Genomic DNA, 17,809 nt, shown 5'->3' with positions numbered 1-17,809 from the left:
CCTTTTTAATTCCATGGATTGGTGCTTTAGGTGAGGATGCGTTTGCAAATCCTGCAGACGGCTATCTGTCCCGGCGATTAGCCCATACCTCGCTCCTGCACCCAGGAAGGACGACTGAAGAGGCCTTAACCCAGAGCCACCGATTTCCCCGGCATTACGTTGCAGGTTTGCATGTTCTGTGCGGTGGGCGCGAGCGGGCCGCAGGCAGGCACGGTGCAGCTGATCCAGCTGCAGCGATGCAAGACGGCGCCATCCCCGAAGTTTGTCACTGTCCCCGGGGAAAGCCAACCCCACTGGGTCAAGCTGAGGGTGCCCACTTGTGGGGTGCCTGAGACAAATGGCTCCCCCTGGAAGGGACCCTCTTCTGACCTGCTCACCCCCATTTTTGCCTCCCCTCTGCATTTCTGACTGACCAGGTACCCTCAACCAGTTCAGGTGCTCATGCAGCTGAGTCCACTAAAACAGCAGAAAATAAACCCAGGGAGGGGGGAAAAAAAAAAAGACTTTATTTATTAGTTTATTTTTGCTGGGGTAGTGAATTCAACTGGCACGTGCCAGAGGCAGCACAAGGGTGCCTGTCTGGGGACACAGCGGGGCAAGGATGGGGCAGCATGGCCGGGGGGGCGATGCGGGAGCCGGGGAAGAGGGGACAGAGAGTGGCACCTCCTCCATTTTTTGGCAGCAACGAGCTGTTAGGTCAGGTCAGGCAGATGTGGAAAGGCAGCCCTGAAACATGTGAATTCGCACTGAAGCAGATGCCGGCGTCCTCAGCTAGCAGGAGCGGGCGCTGGGCAGGGGAGGGGAGCCCCAGCCTTCCCCTCCCAGGGGCAGCGGCAGACACCCTGGGGCAGAGACGCCTTAAACTGCTCCAGCTACGGCTGCCAGATGCTGCCTGTCTACGGCTTAACTGAATTTAGCACACTCAATGAAAAAAATCTGTATCAAATTAAGAAAATGAGTAATGTTAATGGGAGCTGCACGCAAATGCTGGTAGGACAAAGGCTCCCCTTGTTAGCTCACCCATCGAATCCAGAGGTGACCATTAAAGACCTATCAAGGTACCACCAGGACACAACATAAATCAAGTGTGACACGTCTTGATGCTTTAAACAGGTCTGTCGCACTCGGCCAAGGATTGCAACGTGTCAAAAATCTGGTCTGAATTATTCTCTGAAGCTAGCAGAGATTAGCGCACACAGACCATGCACTGCAAGCAGAACTAGTTGGAAATTTTTCAGCAGAAAATGTTGATTCATCAAAACCCAAACTTTTCATGGTAATAGACCGCTTTTGATGAAAGGCTCCTCCGCTCCAAGAGGGAGAGATTTGAAAACCAAAGCGGGGAGACAGGCACGTCTCCTGGACGAGGCACCAGCTCAGTGACTCAGTTGCTTGCTGAAGATCGAGATTCGTATCTGCAGCCCAAGTCAGGCAAATGAGGGGTGGCAACTTGTTCCTCCACATCCTCAAGAGGCGGCCTGACCATCGAGCTATCGGCTGCCCTGGGAAAGGGCTCTCTCTCCCAGAAGATCTGGTCCTTACTGGTTCAGAGCAGGGAAAATGTCAAACTTGTGGAAGTCTTCAAGGGGTCAGGAAAGTCACCTTTTAGCCAGCTTGCATGTCAAGAGACAGCACAGGAGTTTGAGTTGTTTGTTTTTTTTTAAACCCAAAACTTAAGATTGGTATCAGCACTAGGATCTCAGCAGGGAGAACACAAATTCTGCAGGAAAGCTTTGGAAAAAACAGCATTCCCTACATCAACTACCCTAGACAGACAGACTGAACTCCAGCTGAACTGCTGAGTTTTTGCTGGATGAGTCTTATATAAAATGGTTACACATAAAGCTGATCATATTCTAGATGACCACTGATGACAGCTCCATCAAAGAATATAATTTTTTTTGAAAACAGTCATCTTCCTTTATCTTCCCTTTCCCTCAATATTAAATATCTCTTAAAATAATTACAAAACCAATATACTCGTTTCAACTAAACCTAAGTTACTAACTCTAAAACTTGCAGAAAGTTGGGCCTTTAGATTCCAGAAGAAAATCTGAAATATATTAACTTTCCAACCAAATCTGAAGCACCTCACAAGACAACAGATTGCAAATTTAAAATTAGATTCTAGTGGGAGGCCCTGGTGACAAATCTGTATTTTTCTCCTGGAGTGGAACTTGAAGGCTGTGAGAACCAGAACAATGATTAAATCCACAGCGAGCAATGAGCCTGCAGAAATAAACTTTTGCTAAAATCTGCCAGCCAACAACAAAGATTTTTACTGAACTCACAAGAACCACATAGAAAAATGTACAAGACTAATAACCAAGTGTGAACATACACATTTTATTGTAATTAAAATGTGCTTTTTCAAAAGGGCACGAGAGAGCCTGAAATTCCACATTAAGCCTTTCAGTTTCCTGGAAACTTCAGCAGCATATTTAATTGTTTTCAAATCAGAACCTTTTAACCAGCCATTTCTTTTTTGTAAGCCGCTCTCGCATATGTTAAAGCATGGGATGGACTCCAAAAAGGCCCTGCAGGCAATTCAAATAAGAGGAGGAGAGAGGGAGGAAGGGATGTCATCAGTAGCTGCTTGATAGCCATTCAAATGCCTTTGTATTGCTAAATGGGTGTAACCATAAACCACATGCAGCTTATCCAATTTTTCCCCTCCCGTGAACCATTATACAACACAGCAAACTCCTAAATAAAAATATATGGACACACATGTACCTTCCGAGGCAGTACTGGTATCCAGCGTAACCTTCCCCAAGAGAGCTGTGGCATTTAGAGGTATAGAATTGCAAATGACACCAAAATGAACAGTTACTGGGACTGCAGAAGCTGACAGCACCTGCCACTCAGCGACTCCATTACTCTTGCGTCAGAGTCTATGACTATATGCCAAAAACCTGGGGAGAAAGAGGGGAGAAAAAAAAAAATCAGACAAAGGGTTAGCAGGAACGGCTGTACAGGAGGAGGTCTTCTGCCAGGTCCTATTATCATCACTTACCTAAGAAACACTGTGCAATATAGCATGCGAATGCTGTGCTTAAATTTGAATGATGAAATCTGATGATGACAGAATAAATGAAAAACCCCCCAGTTGAGCGCCGTCAGTCCAAACTACAGAACACGGAGAGTTCCTCTTCCCACCACTTTGTACAATAAAATTCCCCATAGACATTAACATGCCCCTGCTGAGGACTGTCTGTCTCAAGCAGGGCTAGAAAATCTCAGGTCCAAAAACACACCTGTGTCCGAAAACGACTGCCAAGAAAGGCATCTTCCAATAAAACCAGGGTTTAACTTCTGGTAGCAAGGGGGAACCCAACTGCCCAGGGAACAGGCCTGAAGCTGGAAAACCTCAGAGATTTCTCTGCACAGACTGGCTAATTTACAAAAAGGGCGGTTATCCAAGCAGGGATTTCATTAACATTTTTCAAGGGCGAATCAGACATCTAGGGCAGAGCATTTACATGCATTTTTGTGCACGGTGAAAGGATCGTTGGGTTAATTGCATTCACTAAGGCAGGGATACAAGAGACCAGCCTGCGCCTATTTAGACCTAAGACAAGTCATAAGAATAGTCCCCAAGTTACACACAAGTGTGCACTCGTGCGGGTACCAAAGCGCAGTCCTTTCTCGGCCTGATACCACTGGCAAGCTCCCTTGAATGTATGCCAGCTCAAGGTCCAGTCCTGTGAGAGACCAAGAACCACAAACTCACCGGAGGGCTGGGTGCTCTGCCCACGCCAGCTCTCAACTCCCCCTTCTCCCAGCCAAACGCCAGCAGTGAAGCATCAACTCAACACTGCACACAGAGTTTAGAGAGGTATAAACTTTTCCAAACGTCTCAAGGAACAAAAACCTTGGAAGAGATTACTGATGCCCTTCATGTTATTAGAGCTGCCTGGTGGGGAAATTGTGATCCTCAATCTTGGCTGGATTCTCAAAAGAGATGAGAGTCACCGGCTCCTTTCTAAATTAAAAACATTCTCATTTTCTTTTTCCTCCTTCATGTTCCCCTCTGCGCTCCCCACCTCCCCCTCTTCCCCCAAGCTGTTGGTTGAGATCTGAAACGCAGTTCGTGAATCGCTCAGGAGCTGGCAGAAATTAATAAAATGAAGCTCATTTATATTGAAATGGACTCATTACCATGCCAGCTGCCAATAATTTGCAAGACGGGAATCTTGCTGACAAACAAGGTCCTACAGGCAAGAGGCTTTCCACCTGCATCCACCGCACGACGAGCAAGCCTGCACTGTGCATTCCTCACCTCCAAAGAAAAAGGAATTGCGACCATCTTATTTCAGATCCACCTGCTGCTGCCCCAGAACACTTGTCCAAAAGAAGGAAAAAAGAGATGCGGCCGAGCATTTTACCAAATTTTCCATCCTGAAATGGCTTTTGAGGAGTTTGTAACTCCAAAAGATCTGCTCCAGGCTGAAGCGAACTCTGGTCACTTCTATGAGAAACCAGCTAAGACGTCACCCACTCCCCACGCCGCCTGTGCTCCTCCAACAAAAATCATTCTTCTTCCTGCACTCATTTGTTAAAAAGGTGGAAAGATCCAAAGTGGATGTTTACAACTGGATACTGGATTATCCAAATCCTCACTATACTCGAGTACATCAGAAGGGCTGGCAACATCCTCTGCCACGAACAGATGAGTACCGTGCACACACGGCTCCTCCAGAAGAGAAGGATTTATCATTACCCACGGATTCTTTCCTGAAAAGGTTTGTTCCTATTAACTTTTACAAGTCGGAGAGTTTTTCCCAAATGAAATCAAACCATACTTTTCAAGAATAACATCAGTTTTTCACACTTCTCTCTGTCTGCCATTAACATGCACTGGAATGGTCCTCGCCCCGACGCTTCCCAGTTCACCCCAACAGCTCAGGCTCTGCCACAGCAAAAATTCTGGGCGTCTGCAGTGCTGAAGCAGCCTCAGACAAGGATTTCCCTCCAACAGGGTCTTAGCAGAAGGGGATGCCCGTGCTCCTCTACCAGGAGGAAAGGCAGAAGCAAACACGAGCACAGCCCCCTGGTTTGCTTCCCAGCACAGAGCCCTTCCCCACACAGGACATGTTTGCTCCGGTGGACTCTTGTTCTATCAGCGGACCCTGACTAAGGGGGAAGCTGACCGCATGTTCAGACCACCAGTAACTCACCAGTAACTGTTCTCAGGGTAGATGGACAATTGTAAACAACCACACCTGCAACAGTTCATCTTGCTCAAAAAGAAATGCCAGATAAAGATTTTCAAACTTCCATGCTCAAGACAAAATATTCAGTCTTAGAGCTGACTCCTGCAAACATGCATACACACACACATATATACATCTATGATGCATGTATGCATGCATGTATGCCAATGTCTACATACATCAATGCAACTCCTCTTGTTCTTTGAAGGTTTGGAAGTAGCACAGCTGTATTTATTTCATAGCCACAAAACAGCGCCTTGAAAAATCAGGCCAAAGAGTTCCCACAGGGCTCATCACACAGCAACTTAAGTCAATCCAAACTGAGGAAGCTTGCAGCAAACCACCATGAATGGATTAAATGAATGCATAGTTAGGAAGCAGGATATATTAAAAGAGCACCTTGTTATTCATCACATCTACTGCCTGTGATCCTAGGTAGAGCAAAGAGAGGTTTGACTTTCACATGCTAGGAGGAGTGTGCAATGCCAAGAGATTAGGAAAAAAACCAGCACACCTGTTTTCTTTTTGCTTGCAGACACCTGATGTGAACATTAATGGATGAAAAATATGGAAGCTGTAGTTTTCTAAAAGCTTCCTTTTCAAAGCAGAATCCTTCCTTTCCAGCAAGGAAAAATTAGCATGCAAGTATATCCCCTTGTCCAGTGAACATGAAGATTTGGCTAGAAGGACGACAGCTCTCTTTCAGTTCTATTTTTATTTTTTGATCTTATGATGCATCATTTTTGTCAGATTCCAAATGCAACTGCAGATGTGAAATCAGCTTGTCATTAAGCAAATCTTCATCCAGCTTTAAGAGGCCCTCGGTAATTCTACTATGAACCATCAGGATGTATATACACAGATAGAAAGCAGTAGTCATTTAATACCAAAATGATTTAATATTAATCAGTGGCTCTGGGCTGTATTCCCCACCCATGATCCCAGTTTCACGCCACCGTAACTCTGGTGTTCGATCCTGTCTTCTGAAATGGAGAATCAGGTGCTTTATTTGTAACCAGAGGCCACATTTTGTTAGCCTTTATTACCACTAGTTGATATGAACTGCTGCCAAAATCAATCTTTCAAATCACCTATGCTGAGAAGGTGGTAAATGCTCTAGTATGCTCCAGGGTCCTGGTGCCCTGACAACTCTGGCTCTCCCCATCCCATACCCCTGGGCTGCCCTCCACAAAATGAAACACTGCAGCCCACAGGAGATGGATAGATGGATGGATGGATGGATGGATGGATGGATGGATGGATGGATGGATGGATGGAGGCTGCTCTATGCCCAGATCTTTGTCTGAGAGGGCTTATCGTGACAGGGCTGGGTGCATGCGTGGGTTCAGAAATGTAATTCAGAAATGCTCCAAGCTCCCCCATTCTCAGTGTAGCCACTGAAACTACATACAACACTGAGCTCTGAGACCAACTCTAGTGCATTGCAGAAGCCAGTTGACTTTTAAACCAGTGAAAATAAAATGACAAACATGCTCCTTTTTATGTTTTCTTTCTATGACATGTAAAATGTCAGAGAAACCTTTCGTTTGTGAGAAAAATCAATTTTAAACAAACTATGGCATATACTACCTGTCAAAGAGAACGTCTGCTCCTGAAACTGGAGTCTGACAACGATGACCATCCAGACAAGGCTGGGGGGACCATCCGCAGGTCCGCAAGAACTGGCCAGCAGAGCTGGAATTGCAAAACCTCTTTGCAACCGTCTCACTAACACGCAGCCTTCGTGTCTGTCACGATTAGGAGAACAACGCTGGGTGATCACTCCAGATGAAGAGGAGGGGAAAGAAAAATAAACCCACATTCTCTTTGTGGAGAACTCATAAAGGGAAGATGTGGGAAGCCTTGTTCCTCTAGCTGTAGCACCACACCTATAAGAATTTCTCAGGGAGGAAAGAAAGGGCAAAAAGAGAGGGAGGGAGGAAGGTCTGTCAGGAGACCTAAAACCTCCGTATAGCCAACAGTCAACCATCCCCAAATCACAGCTAAAGAAAACAAAACCAGAAGCATGGCACTGACAAAGCACCGTGAGGCCTTGGTAATAAATTAATGGAAGACAGGAGCAGGTAGCCCAAGGGAAAGCCCCCTCTTCAGGTTTCTATATTTATACGAGGGGATGTGAATAATTGACACGGTTGTGCGTTTGTTTGTTTTTTAATCATTTTTACAAGTATCTGAACATGTTTTAAGTCTTTCTCCTTCCCTTCCCTTTTATTTTTAATGGTGGGAAAATCCCCCTTTCTTCCCTAGGGGAAATCTGCAAGGTTTTACACATTTACAGAAAAGGGCAAAGCAGGGAAAGGATTCTAATTTCAGATCATCAGACATAAGCAAATCTATGGGAAGCCACAAGGGCAACTCCCTGGAGCCTCTGGGGCAGACGAAGAGCAGCTTGCACGCTGCATCCTGGGAAGCGGAGGGGTTTTATAACCCGCTCCAGGGAGCCGCAGCCAGTGCTAAGCCAGGAGGGAGCTGCAGGGAAGAAGGAGCCCACTTGGCTTCCATGGAGGACAAGAATGAGAAAGGTAGCTACAAGGACTGAGTGTGCATTTATGCGTTACTTAATAAAAGAAAAAGAATGCCCACAATGCAGCCGAAATAAAAAAAAGGTGCGGTTTGTTTATTTACCTTAAGATTACGCATTATTGTTATTACACTTTGCTTGAAAAGGGCTTTCTGCTTGTGCCAAATGAGCGGAGAACTGCTGATACACAATGAGGATGGGATGTGCCAAATGCGTTAAAAAAACCCTTTATTTAGAAGTAACATGGAAATGTTCAGACCGGCAGACAGAGGCCTGAATGGACCCACCAGAGCGCTCACTGTGCAGCTGAGGACGGGCAGATGGAGGAGGGAGGAGGGAAAAGCGGAGCGGGACACGGCGGACCGTGCACGCACAGAAGAACCACCCAGCGCCACGGTCTCCGGCAATAAAAGCTGAAACCCTTGGCTTGAGTCACCGGGGAGCTACTGCAGGCAGGATGTGAAGGATTAAAATGTTGCGGGAAAAAGTTAAGGCTGATAATTGGGGGAGGGGGAATTGGAGAGGAAGCGTTTAGCCTATATCCTCATTTAAGCACAGAGGTAAGTAATCTGATTTTCAAGCAATGCCAAAGACCTCACACAGATCATTAAGATGGTGCCTGAGATATGAAGACAAGTATCTAATTTTAGATACCCCAACTCAAGTACTGGGGAGGGATTCCAGAGGTCTACGGAAAAACAGGCAGCAAATTAAACTCAGGTGAATGCACGATCAGAGTAGCTTTCACATTTTGGTCACACTCTCTCTGACAGAGAATGAGGTACCTCACTGAGGTACAAAAGCATTACAAGGTATGCTGTATAATTAGTAGAAAGGATGTAAAAGTAACAACAACTTCCACGATGAGGCCACAAGGGAAGTATAATAAGGAAAAGGATCGAAGTGGAGGATGTCCCTTTAAGTTTATAGCATGCCTTGCGGAACTTTTGGTACCAGTATCTCTCTCCGCGAGCTCCTACTTTTCAATCAGTCCCTCGCAAGATTCAGTCTTCACTGAAACTGTTTGCCAGGGCCACTGCGCTGCGCTAGGATGGAGAAGCCAGCAGCTGCAGCATTGCAGAGCAGGCTGTCTCCTGTGCCACCTTGGGCAAGCTGGGGAGCTCCTTTCCTCTCTGTGTAACATGAATATAGAGCTCTCACCCACTGCAGAAAGACCCAAGATGGCTATAACCCCAATTTAAAAGGGCACTGGGTGCCTCCAAGGAGGAAAGCCACGTTTACCCGGCAGAAAGCACATGTTAAACATCCCACGCTTCCTGAAAATAAGAGAGCTTATTGCCTGGCATGTCAGCGATGCCACAGCCGGGTTGCTCTGGCATCTCCAGGTCGAAATGTTAGCGCGACAGGGCAAGACGGAGATGCTTGAGACAGGAGTTCACCCAGGCCAAAAAACAGGACTACCAATAGGACCACCAGCCTCAGCCTGCACTGAGCGCTCCCGCCGGGGCTGCCAGAGAGGACGGGAGAAACATAAAGGAGCCCTAGGTGAAGAGGCAGCTGTGCTGCACAAAACCCGACACTGGGAACTATAACTACTGCTTATTCAGAGCCTGGGAGGAGAGGCAAGCGAGCATATGACCAAATGGCTGCTGTTTTCACCCAGTGTGATGATACCAACCGCAGCAGAGCAGGTTTCTCAGCCTGGCATTACCATAGTATAAGCCCTCGCCGTTTCTCCAGCACACAGAAAAAAAGAAAACATTCATGCAAAACTCGGCTGGTCTGTACCAGCTTGCCACTGTCAAAGTTAAATTAAGCACTCAGATTTTATCTTGCACGTCCTGACAGAACCTGATCACTCCAACACCGTCGCAGAGATGTATCCGCACCTCAGTTACGTTTATCTGGGTTTACCGGTTTTAGTTACAACTCGTACATCACATCTCCTGACACAACTCCTGCTGAAAGCGCTTCCCCCGCGGGAGGAACACACAACACGAAAGGATGCACGTTGGGTGTTGTTTCTTTAATTAAGAGGGGGCAAAACCCATGAGGGATGGTAATCCCGGGGGAAGACACCCTTGGGGCTCAGGGGGTGAGCCACTACCCGGGGAAGACGCAGGCAGGGAGCACAGAGCCCTGCCACAGCGTGAGGAAATGGACTGATCAGCAAATGTTTTTGAGAGGAAAACGCAAAACTGTCAAAAGTCAGGCTAAGGTAGCTTCGTGATGGAAAGCTGAAACCTGTCAGCTCTGAGTGTGGCCTCAAAATAAATGAATGCTTTGCCTTCATTTTCAGTAAGGGCATGGGGGAGCAAGGCACATGAATCACCACGTCTGAGGTATCTGAGGAGCAAAATTCAAAGAGTTTAAAATGTGCCAGTCAGCTGGAGTTTTGAATCTGTATCCCAAAACTATGAGAGAAGCAACCACAGGGATATGGACAAGAATTTTTATATTAAAACCTGCAGATCAGGATCCTGCCTGGGACTAGAGAACAAGTGATCCCAGCAAGGACATAACCATCTGTCTGGCCTCAACAGCATGCAAGGCTGGAGAGCACACCTGAGAGACAGAACAGGGAACGACATGGGAAGAAATAGGAAATTGAATCTGATCTCTTTCTCCAACAAGATGACCCATTTTCCAGGGGAGGAAAGGGAAGAAGATATCTTTCCAGGAAACTACTAGTTAAGCTAAAGATGACAGAAACTGGCATAGTAATTATGATGTGCATAAGAAACTTTGCAAAGAGGTAGTGCTGAAAGGAGAATTATCTGGCTCAAGGGAACAGTTTTTTTAATGCTTTCAATGATGACGCAAAAGAAAAAAAAGGGACCAGGGACTTGTGCTGAGGACACAAAGCTAGAAAAAGTCACAATACAGCAGAGACCTTTTGTATTGATCCCAGAGGACCATAAGCCCCTGATGTGATAAAAGTGATAAAAAAGCAAATGTAATCAAAAGATGCACCAAGCAAGACTTGCCCAGCAGAAACAGGAGCGAATGCTGCCACAGAAGACATTGACCTCATCTGGAATAACATGTACAATCCTCGTCATCTGTGGCAAAGGTTAATACAGGCCAGACCACCTTCAAGAATAGCAAGGCAGACACAATGAAGCACAGAGCTTCACTCTGAAAAGCAAAAACAACAGAACTGTCTCATGTGGCAAAACAAGAGGTTGCAAAAGGACATGATTTATGTTCACGGGCAGAAAAGGGTAGGTTAAAAAAATCATAAATTCATATAGTTGTATTCACAGTAATTTCATCCTGACAAAACAAGCAAGGCAAGGTTAAAATACGCTGTGCCTTCCTCCCGCTCCCTCATCCCTTCGCAAATGGCCTCGAGACAGGCAGCAGTCCCTGGTACTTGGCTCGAGCAGGGAGACCTGCCTAAAAGCAGCCACCCCAAAGCATGTGCGTGGGATCTCCCAGGACAAGAGCCATGCACAGCAGGCAGGTCCCCACCGTCCCAGCATGACTGGTGCTGGCCCCAGGAGCTGAAGGAGCAAGCCAGGGTGATCTCTCTCTCAGACACGTTTCAATGGGCAAGGATTGAAGACTATACAAGTTTTGTGCAATATTTTCTCTTGGACAGATTAAATTTTGCCTCTAGGATAAAAAATTTGTAGTCAAATGAGACACAAGCGCGTAGCAGAGAGGCAGCTTTGTGCACTAGCAACCCCAGTGGATCCAGCTGGCTTGCTCAGGAGATGATTACTGCCCTGGATTTCATGAACTGACTAGCCTTGGTAGGATCCATGGACTGCAGTTACATCAAGGGACAGGACTCGTCCTTTCAAAAGGTGTGAAACTCGAGCTGTTTCTGAGAAATATGAAAAAAGTAATACATTGATGAAGCTGGGCTAATTCTCCATAGTTTGGCAGGCACAGTAGTCAGTTCAAGTTCTCCTCTGGCTTTGCAAACCATGGTCCATAAAGGCAAAATGGTGCTGCTGGCACACACAAGCTACCTGTAATCTGTGCAAAGCCAGCACTGACGGTTGGCCAGCTGTGGGTCTTGTACCTTTGAGCTCCTGACATCCTACAGAGCAGACTGCCAAAAACAGCTTCAGTTTTCTTCTGCTTTTGAAAACGATTCAAAAAGTATCACCAGAGAAGGGGCAAGAAGAGGTGTTCCAAATCCTAGATGGGAATTTTCCAGCACCAAGCTCTCACTTTCTCTTAGTGCCTTAATATTTACATACTATATGAAAAGCATAAGCAACTAATTACAAGAAAAACTGAGGCCAACTGTTCCAGGAGCATCCGATAATGTAGTAACTCAAGAAAGTCTCTTGTGAAGATGCCTCCCACAGGAGAAGTGGAAAATAGAGATTTTAGGCCTACCAGACACAGGAATTTCATCTGGACCTCCCTGGTTTTGGAGGACTGACATCCTCTTTGGTACAGGATGGAAAGGAGCATGCGGGTGCATGCATACGTGCAGGAGTGAGGGCGGGGAAGCCACTCTTTCTCTATTTTATTGATATATCTGGAAAATCAAGTTTTCAGTTGAAAATACTGAGCAAGTTTAAGTTAAATCTGTGGTTGTAGCGATCGCTCAGAGCCTCGGATCTTGCTGCACGTCTGCCTAATCCCGCCTGGGAGCTCCAACGATACAGCAGCACTTGACTGCGGCCCTCTGCAGCTTATAACTGGCTCCAGAGTTCCTTAGCTGTCCCAAACTCACAAACCACATTTCAGTGAATAAACCATTCACCAAAAAAAAAGAAAAATTGATTGCCTAGCCTGAAGTGAAACATTAGTGGAAAGTCACCCAGTAGGGCCATTTATTAGAAAGAGCGCTACTGATGCTGCCTGACTGAAGCACGACCAGAGTGTTGGTGGAAAAGTGCTTACTGTCAGCTCTGGTTCAATGCCTTTTTTATAAAAGAAGGTCACTAATAAAATGTTCTGCCTTAATATTTATAAGAAGAATATTTTTCTTACCTGTAGCAGTTACCGTGGGATATAGTCACATAAACGAAACATTATACAGTGTTAAAATACTATAACATGCTTAACTGGGATTTTTTAAGGAATTCTAAAGTATGCATTAGAAATGCAAACATCTCACGAAACAATAGCTGTACCTCTTCAAAAATGCCAAGTTGGTGAAATATCAGCCACACCATCAAACGAAGACACAGTAAATCTACACAGCACTCGATATTTTCAGCAGTAGTGTCATTCCATCATTTCAATGCTTCATGTTGGTATGTGGCCCAAAATAGTCCTAAAAGAAAATAACCAGTTTCCTCTTTAAATTTAAAGAGTGGTAGATGATTTTAGTAGCTGAGAAAGCTACTGATATTTTCTGTGGCATCATTCCCAGCCCAAACGAAAATAAAAACTGCAGCAAATGTACACATGGTGTATTTGCGGGCACACTGACCGTATTCACCTATGCCCATGTTACAAGTGAATTATTCAGCCCACCTGAGCTCACAACAGTTCCCGAATTCACATGAATGGCATCTGTCTGACAAAGGGAGCGATCTCCAAACTGCTGGAAAGACCACACTTTCCCAATAATTTCCCAGCACTGTTTTTGCCTGTATTGCACACAGCCCCCACTGTGTTACTGGATAAAGTGATTTTTACTCAAAATAGGTGTTAAAAATAATATCAGGGAGCCTGAATTTCAGTCCTTTTGAAAGTCACGGTTCCTCCCTCCTGTGCCAAAGCCACCAGGAGAGGTGACTCCCCTGTGCCTTCCACTCCACCAGCAGCCACAGCCTCACCATATCTCCACACGGATCCTACAGGCCTAGGGCAGAAGGAGTAACTTATTTTTTTGCAGCAAGTGGGTATACCTCAAAGACAAAGAAGAGACTACTGCCATTTTAAAAAGGAATTTTAAAGGGAACCTCTTTAAAGAGGGGCCAAAAGAGAGCAGCGAAGGACACTTTTACCACTGAGCTACACAAAGACTCCTTGGTCTTGCAGTTCTTGCACCAGCCTTTGCACCTCTTTTCAAAAGACAATATTCTTTGTGCTGGTTCAGAGATCTTTACTGTTGAAGTTTTCAGAGTACAGAGTCTGCCCTACAGATGCTCTGGTGACCTCTGGACATTTTGCCATCAGAGAGAGTCTTCCCATCTTAAAAGATCACCTTGTCACTCAGCACTGATGGGCTGCGCATCCCTTCAAGTAACCTAAGAGGGAAATTAAAATGATTCAAATGCAATTCCCTCCTCCTCTTGTTTACTTGTTTTTTTCCACCACTTTTCAGAGTCTACATACGTAAATGAAAAGAGGAAGAGCGGGAAAGAAAGGCAGTATTTTGCACTTTATCATTTACAGTTTTCAGCCAACTCAAATCCTAAAAAATCTTAGCCAAAAAGTTATCCCCTGTACGTTAAGTAAGGAAAGACAGCTCTGTGCAGTGCAGGAATCTAAGCATAGTCTCAAGATTCAGGCCAGACCTACGTTACAAGTATTTGCCAGCACAGCTATGCCAGTCACCAATTTGATGGAGCATGACCTCTGATTATGCCTGCAGAGGCCACTGCAATCAATACAGTTATAGGAGCAAAACTGTGACATGACTTATAGTAACATGTTTTTTTTTCCCCAAAGTAAAACAAGCTTAGAGTAAGCTCTTCCAGCAAAAGCACTGTTTTGCTGGTGTAAGCGCCAGCCGCATGGAGAAGGCTTTGTACCACTGCGAGGAGGCTGCGTTGGTGCACCACACCAAGCGATGTGCTGTTAACGCCTATCTGGCCTTGCTGCACCCTGCTCCTGCGCCTGCCCTCAGCGACGCGATGCCTTTCGTCATTCCTCCACCAGCCCCGGTGCTCTCAGCTTGCTATGATGGGAAAGTCACTCTTTTCTCCACTGGTCCCTGTTGCGCAAAACCCGGGCTGCTCCAAGCAGCCTCCGGTCATTGCAATACACAGCAACACAGACGCTCTCCTTCTTGTGATACTGCAGCCGATCGCTGTCAGTCCGCGAGGCTGCCAGCTTCTGGCTACGCTGAGGGTAGGCGAAACCCTCAGGTCTGTCAGGGGAAGAAAAAGTGTCTCCCTCCACAGTGCTGACACCATCCTTTTCTTCAAAAGGAAGCCGTCGAGCTTATGCATATCGGTCTCACTAGGAACAAGCCGCCACACGAGCGATCCAGGCCCTCCCACCTGCAGAAAGCAGCAGCTCTCTTCAACACCTCGCTTTGCACCCGCCCCAAAAGCCTTAGCGAAATCAGTGGAAAATTAATTCAATGGGCTTTGGATCAGGCCCCTGAAGAAGTAATGAGGTTTGAAGAGTTGCATACGACACCAAAAAGCTTAGCCCGGCTTCTGCCGTTTCTGAATTACCATGGGAAATTCTTCTTTGCCTCATGCGCGTACTTTCACACCAAAAAGGAAAAGGCAAAAGGGAGCAAAGAACGGAAAAAAAAAAAAATCTCAGAGAAACAAAATGTTATTTCTGTGGCCTTTCTAGAAACCATGTCCTCAGCGGTCATTTTTAGCACCCTTTTCTTTGGCCCGCAGTCCCCTCACCAGCCGGGCTGGGCCTGAGCCTCTAAAGCCGGCTCCACTCACCCCTCTCTCAGGGGCTGTCCCACCAGGGTTCGGGGCTGCGGGAAAGGCTCCTTCTTCTCCCGGTCTCCCCGCTCTGGCCCAGCAGACCTGACGGCCCCACTGAGGAGGAGGAGGAGAAGGAGAAGGAGGAAGCAAAGGCAGCGGCAGGCAGCGCTGCCGCTCTCCCCGGCTGCCGGCTCCTGGCATCGCCCCAGGTAGCAGTCCCAGGGCAGCCCATCTCACTTTTCCATCTGAAAAAGAAAAGGTGTGCTTCAAAGGAAACTCACAGTAAGCATTTTGAAAACACCCCTGTTAACATCTTATATATAATTTTTTTTTAAATACCTGAAATTCCCACGGCAGCTATGTTCAGGCAGGGTACCCAAAAAGCAACCACACACTCTCGTTCCTCTGCAAACAGTGTTCATTGCTTTAAACTTTCAAGAGCCAAATGAAGACAGCACAGGCTGGAGAAAAATCATCTCTCCTTTCAGCCCATTTCACAGGCTGTAGAATCCACTACACTGTCCTCCTGGTGACATCTGTAAGGTTGCAATTAGCTACCAGTATTTCTGTAATCTTATATACTGTAGCAAACAGTAAGTCCATTAACTGTGACATTTTTGTGGGATTTCTGTCGGTTCGTTTGTTCCGGAGGCTTATATTTATAAAAGACACAGAAACCTTGATGGGCTTCCTTTGTTTGCAGTGTTTCAGACAGATTTACCAACTTTCAGGGTTCATTTCAGGTTTAATTATTAGATTAACAGTTATGTACACAGGCAGTAAACCCCTTTTAAAGATAATAAAAACATTTGAAGAGTAACAATGTTAAAAACAAGAGCGATGCTCCTCCAAGCATCTCCCCAAATCCCACTGCACCAATTAATATGCAGGATATCGTTTCTTCTGACCACTTATCAGCACAGCAGGTCGCAAGGGAGAAGTAATTTAAACCAGCCGTGTCTGCAACGGTTTTGAAATGAAACAAATAAACTACTACAGCGACGGCTGGAAATGTGGTTTGAGGCCAATTTCTACCACCCCCATTTGCCATGAGCTCTGCTTTACCCTGAGAAGTCTTACTGATTTCACCGGACGGAGGAAGAGGGGGAAGAAGGTGGGTTTGGGTGGAGACCTCCTTCCCTGGGACAGGGTGATGGGGCAGGGAAAGGGCCCCATGCACCACCAGCCTGGCAATTGAGGGGTCCAACAGCAAGCTCCGTGCTGAGAGGGTGCACAGACCCCGGGGATGAGCACGGGGTGTGCTGCTCACGGGTATCGGGGCTGCTTGTGTGCCACAGGCGGAGGAAAAGGGGCAAACTGCCCCCCGACCACCTCACCCCTCTCTGTCTCAAAACAGAGGCCATGCCGCAGCCCCCGCGGGAGAGGGTGGCGAACAAAAGCAGCCAGACATGAGGTTTGGCGCGTCTTATCTACGCCCAGCTGTGGGAAAGGAGGGAGGCACTCGATTATCGCTTCCCACACAGGTTTTAACATGCCTGAATGTATTCTCTGCCTCTTAAAAAAAAAAAAAAAAAAAAAAAAAAAAAAAAAAAAAAAAACCAACAACCAAACCATGAAAAGGAATGTATAATCACTTTTGCAGGGTACCTTTCCGCTCCAGCTTGCAGAGTCTGCCCCGCCATGTACTTTTCCCAGCGCAACGTGACTTGCGAAACATTTCACACAATGGGCACCTCAAACTTTTCAATGGAAACAACTTTCCCCAGCTCCACCAGCAAATTAGGCAGAGGCCTTTGCTGACGGCTCCCATACCGACGAGGAAAAATGCCCCGGTGAAATCTGAACATAGAGGTGAAATTAAAAAAAAAAAAAAAAAAAAAAAAAAAAAAAAAAGCGTTTGTTTACAAAGAAGATGCGGAAAGCTCTGGCCAAATGTGCATCCAAGTATATCCTGGACTGCTGAGTTCGGGCTTTTGGTCAAACAACCCTTGCGGCGCCCGGAGGAAGCAGGCACCCAACGCGCTGCGACCATTTTTTTAGCATCTACAAAAATGCCGAAAACCCCTACCTGGATGGCGCAAACCGATACCGCAACATGAAGGTGCATGAGATGGCAGGTAAAAATCTTCACAAGAATAATTTAGTTGTGGGCAGGCAGAAAGCAATGCCAACTCTCTGCTGAGTAATACAAGTGCATCTCTCGGAGCCATTCATAAATGCTGGTGCTTAATTTGAGGCACGAAGCATTGAGAAAAACCCAGACCATGAGGAAAGGTAGCTAACAAGATCTGGAATATCGGAAGGGGAGGGGAAAGGAAAGGGACTGCAATTAATCTTCCTAACGAGCAAAAAGGCTGGGGAAAACTCTAGGAAGGCTTTGTGCGGGGATTTATACGCGCTCAAAGGAGCTCAGCAAGGTTAATAACCTGCTCTTCGTACAACATCGCACGTAAATACGCAATTTTAGGGCATAGGCCAACTTTGTAAGTTTATGCTCAATAGTTCCATTTTGATCTTCCTCCTTAAAACCTGACTTCCAACCACATTTTGAAAAGGAAACGAGTCCCATACTTGTCTTAACAAGTGGGGAA

At 46.2% G+C, this 17,809-nt stretch overlaps 1 protein-coding gene across 8 annotated transcripts in view; it reads right to left on the bottom strand.

Moving 5' to 3' along the window:
• The window catches only part of TIAM1 (TIAM Rac1 associated GEF 1), a 118,734-nt gene that overhangs the window by 86,690 nt on the left and 14,235 nt on the right, over window positions 1-17,809 (bottom strand). The window contains exon 1 of one of the 8 annotated variants that reach the window (XM_082304077.1): window positions 2,737-2,806. The exons of the other annotated variants lie outside the window; for them this stretch is intronic. The gene's annotated coding sequence lies outside the window, so the exon portion shown is untranslated. Of the gene's footprint in view, window positions 1-2,736; window positions 2,807-17,809 lie in introns of those variants that run through there. 8 annotated transcript variants of the gene reach the window in all.

The sequence above is a fragment of the Platalea leucorodia genome, assembly GCF_965183815.1.
Source record: "Platalea leucorodia genome assembly, chromosome: 2".
Taxonomy (NCBI): Eukaryota; Metazoa; Chordata; class Aves; order Pelecaniformes; family Threskiornithidae; genus Platalea; species Platalea leucorodia.
This window is presented reverse-complemented; position numbering and strand designations above follow the sequence as displayed.